At 36.2% G+C, this 9,162-nt stretch overlaps 1 pseudogene; it reads left to right on the top strand.

Annotated features, from left to right (window-relative positions):
• Positions 1-8,092: 8,092 nt before the first annotated feature.
• On the top strand, positions 8,093-8,894 carry LOC145714489 (L-lactate dehydrogenase A chain pseudogene; annotated as a pseudogene).
• Positions 8,895-9,162: the final 268 nt, after the last annotated feature.

Raw genomic sequence — 9,162 nt, 5'->3', positions numbered from 1 at the left:
CTCAGCTTTTCTGCTGAAAAAAATGTGGATAAGCTCTACCTCTACACAAGATTGTATGAAAATTCAGTGAGTTAATCCATGGGAAGTGTCCTACACACAATAGGTGCTCAAGGTATTATTTCTACCATTATTATGACTGTGAAGTAAAGTGGCTGACATCTGGGTCAGAGCAGCGGCTCATTAAAATGTTTGCCAAATTGAAGAATGAATGACTTGTTTGGTTTGTTTTTACCTGTTTGATACTCAGTTGATAACTAAGCTGGGTCTTGAATTGGCCCATTACTTTGTCTATGTTGAAAATCCTGGAGTGGGAGCCCTGAAATTTCATATTCCACAGGAAGTAAGGTGGGATGGGAGGGGATGGTGTAAAAGCCAACCAGCCAAGCGTGGACAAAAAGCAGGGGAAGGATAGTACCAGGAGCTCTCTAGGCACTCAAGGAACTGAGTTAAAGAGAGGTGAGGGCAGTGAGGTGCCAGAACCCAAGGAAATTTTGTGAAGGATAAGAAACATCTCAATTCTCCATGCCTGGACTGAGCTCTATTCCAAGGCAGCTCTACAACCTAGGTCTCCAGGGCCTGGCACAGGAAGGGACTCATCAAATGGTCATGAATAATATAAGTCACAGAGTTCCAGGGCCACAAAGTCTTGAGTATAAATTAGGTTTCCTGATTATTACTCATTTCTTTGTATATTGTCTGTCTACTCTGACTAGAGTGTTCTTTACAACCATTTCCCCAGTACCTAAAATAGTACCTGGCACAAAGTAGGTACTTCACAAATGGTTATACTAGAACACAGCAGTAAGAGTAGTATGTATAGCTGTTATTATCACGTTTTCTCTTTTTTATAGATTTTATTGCGATAAAATGTATATAACATAAAATTTGCCAATTTAACCATTTTTAAGTGTAAAACTCAGTGGCATTAATTACATTCAGTGTTGTGCAATCATCATCACCTATTTCTTAAACAATTCTGTCATCCCAAACAGAAAATATGCAGCCAGTAAGCAATAACTCTGCATTCTTCCACTCCCCCAACCACTGGTAACCCCTAATCTACTTTCTGTGTCAATGAATTTGCCTATTCTGGATATTTCATCTAAGTGGAAGCATACCATACTTGACCTTTAGTTTCTGGTTTATTTCACCGAGTATAATGTTTTCAGGTTCATCCATGTTATGCCACATATGAAAATGTCATTTCTTTATTTTTTTATGTATTTAAATTCATGTTAGTTAACATACAGTGTAGTCTTGGCAAGTAATTCATCTCTTACATATGACACCCAGTGATCATCCCAAAAAGTGTTCTCCTTAGTGCCCATCATCCATTTAACCCATTCCTCAACCACCCCCCTCCAGTAACCCTCAGTCTATTCTTTGTATTTAAGAATCTCTTATGATTTGCCTCCATCTCTGTTTTTATCTTATTTTTCCTTCCCTTAACATATGTTCATTGTTGAATTTCTCAAATTCCACATATGAGTGAAATAATGATATCTGTCATTCTCTGACTTATTTCGCTTAGCATAATACCCTCTAGTTCCATCCACATTGTTGCAAATGGCAAGATTTCATTCTTTTTCATCAATGAATAGTATTCCATTACATATATATACGACATCTACTTTATCCACTCATCAGTCAATGGATATTTGGGCTCTGTCCATAATTTGGCAATTGTGGATAGCACCACTATAAACATTAGTATGCACGTGCCCTTTTGAATCGGCATTTTTGTATCCTTTTGATAAATTCCTAGTAGTGCAATTGCTGGGTTGTAGGGTAGTTCAACTGTTCATTTTTAATGAATCTCCATAGTGTTTTCCAGAGTGACTACACTAGTTTGTATTCCCACCAACAGTGAAAAATGGTTCCCCTTTCTCTGCACCATTGCCAACATTTGTTGTTTCCTGAGTTGTTTATTTTAGTCATTCTGACAGATGTGAGGTGGTATCTCATTGTGGTTTTGATTTGTATTTCTCTGATGATGAGTAATGTTGAGCATCTTTTCATGTGTCAGCCATCTAGATGTCTTCTTTGCAAAAGTGTCTATTCATGTCTTCTTCCCATTTCTTCACTGAATTCTTTGTTTTTTGGGTGTTGAGTTTGATAAGTTCTTTATAGATTGTGGATACTAACCCTTTATCTGATGTCATTTGCAAATATCTTCTCCCATTCTGTCAGTTGCTCTTGAGTCTTATTGATGGTTTCCTTTGCTGTGCAGAAGCTTTTTTATCTTGTTGAGGTCCCAATAGTTCATTTTTGCTTATATTTACCTTGCCTCTGAAGACACGTCAAGAAAGAAGTTACTGTGAGCACAACAGGGATGTCCACTCTCACCACTGGTGTTCAATGGAGTACTGGATGCCCTAGCCTCAGCAATCAGAAAACAAAAAGAAATAAAAAGCATCCATATCAACGAGGAAGCATCCATATCAAGCATCCATTTACTCTTTGCAGATGACATGATACTCTACATGGAAAACCTGAAAGACTCCACCTAAATACTACTAGAGCTGATACAAGAATTCAACAATATCACAGGATATAAAATCAAAGTACAGAAATCAGTCGCATTTCTATACACCAATAATAAAGCAGCAGAAAGAGATATCAATAATCGATCCCATTTACAATTGCACCAAAACCCCTAAGACACCTGGGAATAAACCTAACCAAAGAGGTGAAAAATCTATACATGAAAACCATAGATAGCTTATGAAAGGAATTGAAGAATGCACAAAAAATTGAAAAATATTCCATTGCTCATGAAGTGGAAGAACAAATATTGTTAAAATGTCAATACTATCCAAAGCAATCTACAATTCAATGCAATCCCTATCAAAATAGCACCAGTATTCTTCACAGAGCTAGAAAAAAAATCCTAAAATTTGTATGGAACCACAAAAGACTTGAAATAGCCAAAGTAACATTAAAAAAGAAAACCAAAGCGGGAGGCATCACAATTCCAGGCTTCAAGGTGTATTACAAAGCTGTAATCATCAAGATGGATGGTACTGGCACAAAAACAGACACATGGATCAGTGGAATAGAATAGAACACCCAGAAATGGATTCACAAATATGTGACCAACTCATCTTTGGCAAAGCAGGGAAGAGTATCTAATGGACAAAAAGTCTCTTTAGCAAATGGTGCTGGGAGAAGTGGAGAGCGACATGCAGAAGAATGAAATTGGACCTCTTTCTTGCATCATACACATAAATAAATTCAAAATGGATCAAAGACCTAAATGTGAGACACAAAAATATCAAAATCCTACAGGAGAAAACAGGCAGCAACCTCTCTGAGAATGTCATTTCTTTTGGTGGCTGAATAATATTCCATTGTATGTATATATCCATTTTATTTATCCATTCATTTGTTTACAGACACCTGGGTTGCTTCCCCATTGTGGCCACTGTGCATAATGCTGCAATGAAATTGGGATATAAGTATCAGTTTGAGTCTGTATTTTCAATTATTTTGGGTATATATATATATGTGTGTGTGTGTGTGTGTGTGTGTGGAATTGCTTAGGTCATATATAATTCCATGTTTGGATTTTTGAGGAACTGTCAAATTGTTTTCCATAGTGACTGCACCATTCATTTAACATTTCCATCGGAAGTATATGAGGGTTTGAATTTCTCTATAACTTTGCCAACACTTTTCGTTTTTAAGCTTTTGATATTTATTTATTTATTATTTATTTAGAATTGTGATAAAATATATATAACATAAAATTTACCATCTTGGGGTGCCTGGGTTGCTCAGTTGGTTAAGCATCCGACTTCACCTCAGGTCATGATCTCACAGTTCATGAGTTCAAGCCACACATCAGGCTCTGTGCTGATAGCTCAGAGCCTGGGACCTGCTTCAGATTCTGTGTCTCCTTCTCTGCCCCTCTCCTGCTTGTTCTCTCTCTCAAAAATAAATAAACATTTAAAAAAATATTATATATATGTGTGTGTATATATATATATATATATATATATATATATATATATATATATAATTTATTGTCAAATTGGTTTCCATACAACACCCAGTGCTCATCCCAACAAGTGCCCTCCTCAGTGCCCATCACACACTTTTCCCTATCCCCCACCCCCCATCAACGCTCAGTTTGTTCTCATGGTTTGCCTCCTTCCCTCTCTGTAACTTTTTTTCCCCCTTCCCCTCCCCCCTGGTCCTCTATTAAGTTTCTCAAGATACACATAAGGGTGAAAACATATGGTATCTTTCTCTGCCTGACTTATTTCACTAAAAATTCATCATATTAATTATTTTAAAGTGCACAGTTCAGTAGTGTTAGCACATTCACATTGTAGTGCAAACAATATCCAGGACTCTTTTCATCTTATAAAACTGAAGCTCTATATCAATTACACAATTTCCTATTTGCCTTTTTCTTGGCAACTACCATTCTACCTTCTGTCTCAATTTTACTCTGGATGCCTCATATACATGGAGTCATACAGGATTTGCCTTTTTGTTACTGGTTTATTTCACTTAGCATAATGTCCTCAAGATTCACCCATGTTGTAGCCTGTGTCAGCATTTCCATTATTTAAAAGGTTAAATAATATTTCATCATGTGCACATACCACATTTTGCTTATCCATTCATCTGATGATGGGCCCTTGGGTTGCTTCCACATTTTGGCTATTGTTAACAATGCTGCTGTGAACATGGGTGTCAAGATTCTACTTCCTTTTTTTAAAACTATTTTTTTAATTCAAGTTAGATAACATATAGTGTAGTCTTGATTTCAGGAGTAGAACCCAGTTATTCATCTCTTACATATGACACCCAGTGCTAATCCCAAAAAGTCCCCTCCTTAATGTCCATCACCCATTTCACCCATAACCTCCCCAGCAACCCTCAGATTTTTCTATTTAAGAGTTTTATGGTTTGCCTACCTCTCTGCTTTTGTCTTATTTTTCCTTCTCTTCTCCTATCAAATTCTAAATATGAGTGAAATCATATGATATCTGTCTTTCTCTGACTGATATACCCAGAGGTGGAATTGCTGGATCATATAGTAATTTTATTTTCAATTTTTTGAGGAACTGTCATACTGTTTTCCATAGCAACTATACCTTTTTAAATTCCCATCAACAGGGCACAAGTGTTTTAATGTCCCCACATCCTCACCATACTCCATTCTTTTCGTATTATAGTTATCTTAATGGCTAAGTGATATCTTATTGTGGTTTTGGTGCACATTTCCCTAATGAATATGATGTTCAGCATATTTTCATGTGTTTATTTGACATTTTATATTTTCCTGGAGAAATGGCTATTCAAATATTTTGCCTATTTGTCCCAGTGCCTCAACATTTATTTATTTATTTAGGTATTTATGTATGCATGTATGTATTAATTTTAATTCCAGTGAATGAAAATACAGTGTTATATTAGATTCAGATGTACAATATAGTAATTCAACATTTCCATACATCACGCTTTGCTCATCACAAGTGCACTCCTTAATCTCCATCACCTATTTATCCCATCCCCCCAACCACATCCCCTTTGGTAACCATCAGTTTGATCTCTATACTTAAGAGTCTTTTTTCTTAATTTCAATCTCTCCTTCTTATTTTTTCCCTTTTCTTTTTTGTTTCTTAAATTCCACATAATGAGTGAAATCATGTCTTTCTCTGACTGACTTATTTTGCTTAGCATTATACTTTCTAGCTCCATACATGTCGTCACAAATTCTTTTGCCTATTTTTTTTTTAATTTTTTTGGTTTTTTGTTGGTGAGTTGTAAGAGTTCTTTATATATTCTGAATATTAAACTCTTATAACATATATGATTTGTAAATGTTTTCTGTCATTATGTAGGTTTTCTTTTCAGTTTCTTGATAATGTCCTTCAATACACAAAATATTTTAATTTTGATAAAGTCCAATTTATCTACTTTAAGTTTTGTTCCTTTGGTGTCATATCTAAGACTGCCAAATCCAAGACCATGAAGATTCACATCTATGTTTTTTATAAAGGTTTTATAGTTTTAGCTTTTTCTTAAATGTTTATTTATTTTTGAGAGAGAGAGAGCACAAGCGGGGTAGGGACAAAGAAAGAGTGGAACAGAGGATTTGAAGTGAGCTCTGAGCTGACAGCAGAGAGCATGATGTGGCGCCCAAACTCATGAACCATGAGATCATGACCTGAGCCTAAGTCGGACACTTAACTGAGTGAGCCACCAGGTGTCCCTATGGTTTTAGCTTTTATATTTAGGCCACTGATCCATTTTGACTTGATTTTTTAAAATATAATTTATTGTCAAATTGGTTTCCATACAACACCCAGTGCTCATCCAAACAAGTGCCCTCCTCAGTGCCAATCACCCACTTTCCCCTCTCTCTACCCCCCATCAACCCTCAGTTTGTTCTCAGTATTCAAGAGTCTCTTATAGTTTGCCTCCCTTCCTCTCTGTTTGTAACTTTTTTCCCCTTCCCTCCCCCATGGCCTTCTGTTAAGTTTCTCGAGATCCACATATGAGTGAAAACATATGGTATCAGTCTTTCTCTGACTGACATTTCACTTAGCATAATACCCTCCAGTTCCATCCACATTGCTGAAAATGGCCAGATTTCATTCTTTCTCATTGCTATTGACTTTATTTTTGTATATGGTATGAGGCCAGAGTCCAATTTCATTCTTTTTCATGTGGAAGTCCAATTGTCCCAGCATCATCCATTGAAAAAACTATTTTCTCCTCATTGAATAGTCTTGGTACCCTTGTCAAAAATCAATTGGAAATAGGTGTATGTATTTATTTCTGGACTTTCAATTCTATTCCATTGGTCTATATGTCTATACTTATGCCATCACCACACTTTTTTGATGACTGTATCTTTGCAGTAATTTTAAAATTGGGGAAAGATCCCTCCAGAATTCTGGCTTTCTACTTTTTTTCAAGAATGTTTTGGCTTACAACTCTATATGAATTTAAGGGTTGGCTTTTCCATTTTTCAAAAAAGACTTCTGGAATATGGTAGGGATTACATTGAATCTGTAGATTGCTGGGGTAGTAATATTGATACTTTAACAATAGTAAGTCTTCATACCACTAGCATAGGGTGTTTCATTTACTTAAATCTTATTAATTTTCTTCAGCATGTCTTATAGTTTCAGTGTACACTTATTTCACCTTGTTGGTTAAATTTATTCCTAGGTATTGAATTCTTTTACATGTGATTTTAAGTGTAATTGCTTTCTTAATTTCTTATTTCTTTTTGGATTGCTCATTTCTGGTGAATACAAATACAAATGATTTTGTATGCTGATATTACATTCTGAAACTTGGCTGAATTTGTTTATTAGCTCTACTACTAGATTTTTTTAGTGAATTCTTTGGGATTTTTCTACATATGGGATTATGTTATTTGTGAATAAAGATAATTTTACTTTTTTTCTTTACAATTGGGTGCTTTTTATTTCTTTCTTTGTGTGTCTTATTGCTCTAGCTAGAACTTCCAGTAAAATGTTTAATAGCAATGGTAAAAGTAGGCATTTTTGTCTTGATCCAGATTTTAAGAATAAAGCTTTCAAGTCTCTTACAACTGAGTATGATATTAGCTGGGTTTTTCATAAATGTAATTGTCCATGTTGAGGACATTCACTTTAATTCCTTGCTTTCTGACTTTTTTTTTTTATCATTAAAGGGTGTGCATTTTGTGAAATGCCTTTTCTGCCTGATTTGAAATGATTATGTGATTTTTACCTTCATTCTATTATTGTGATATGTTACATTGATAGATTTTCTTATTCTTTGATCAACTTAATTTTTAAGATTATGCTGTTTAGGGGAGCAGCTGCCACCAAGTCTGGACCCAACCTTGTGCACTGTCAATGCCTGTGCACCCACCCGACATGCACTCCCAATTCTTTTTGGTTCTAAGTCAAATACAGCAGCTCTCAAGGATCAGTTGATTCAGAATATTCTTAAGACTATACCCCCCAGAATAAGATTACAGTTGTTAGGGTTGCTGTTGTTAGCATCGCTTGTGGCCATCTGTATTTTAATGAAGGACTTGTCAAATGAACTTGCTCTTGTTGATGTCGTGGAAGACAAATTGAAATGAGAGATGACGAATCTCCAGCATAGAAGGCTTTTCCTTAGAACACCAAAATTTGTCTCTGGTAAAGACTATAATGTGACTACAAACTCCAAGCTGGTTATTTTCACAGAGAGAAAGCCTTCTTAATTTGGTCCAGCATAACGTGAACATTTTAAATTAATCATTCTTAATATCGTAAAATACAGCCTAAACTGCAAGTTGTTTGTTTCCAATCCAGTGGGTATCTTGACCTATGTGGCTTGGAAGATAAGTGGCTTTCCCAAAAACCGTGTTATTGGAAGTGGTTGTAATCTGGGTTCATCCTGGTTCCATTACTTAATTGGGGAAAGGCTGGGAGTTCACCCATTAAGCTGGCATAGGTGGGTCCCTGGGGAGCATGGAGATTCTAGTGTGCCTCTGTGCAGTGGAGTAAATGTTGCTGGCGTCTTCCTGAAGAATCTTCACTCTGACTTAGGCACTGATGCAGATAAGGAACAATGGAAAGAGGTTCACAAATAGGTGGTTGACAGTGCCTGTGACGTGATCAAACTGAAAAGGCTACACTTCCTGGGCCATTGGGCTATTTGTGGAATATTTGGAAGAAAGTATAATGAAGAATCATAGGCAGGTGCATCCAATTTCCATCATGACTAAGGGTCTCTATGGAATAAAAGATTCTGTTTACCTTAGTGTTCTTTGCATCTTGGGACAGAATGGAATCTCAGAAGTTGTGAAGGTGACTCTGACTCCTGAGGAAGAGGCCCATTTGAAGAATAGTGCAGATACACTTTGGGGGATCCAAAAAGAACTGTAGTTTTAAAGTTGTCTTATGCTGTTCCAGTTCACTGTCTAGACCATAACAGGATTTTAGCTGGAGGTTGTATATATCATCCTTATTATCTGATCTATTACTCAAGTAGTAATATTAAAATGGCCTAGGAAAAGCATCAGTTTCCTAAAGTTACAAATAAGAATGGTTCACAAAACCCTGCAGCTATATCCTGATGCTGGATGGTACTTGTGTAGTCCTAAATTGGTTAATGTAAAATAGTTCCACCACTTGAGAGGCACCACTGCCAATA

Source organism: Panthera onca, chromosome X (assembly GCF_046562875.1).
Source record: "Panthera onca isolate mPanOnc1 chromosome X, mPanOnc1 haplotype 2, whole genome shotgun sequence".
Taxonomy (NCBI): Eukaryota; Metazoa; Chordata; class Mammalia; order Carnivora; family Felidae; genus Panthera; species Panthera onca.
This window is presented reverse-complemented; position numbering and strand designations above follow the sequence as displayed.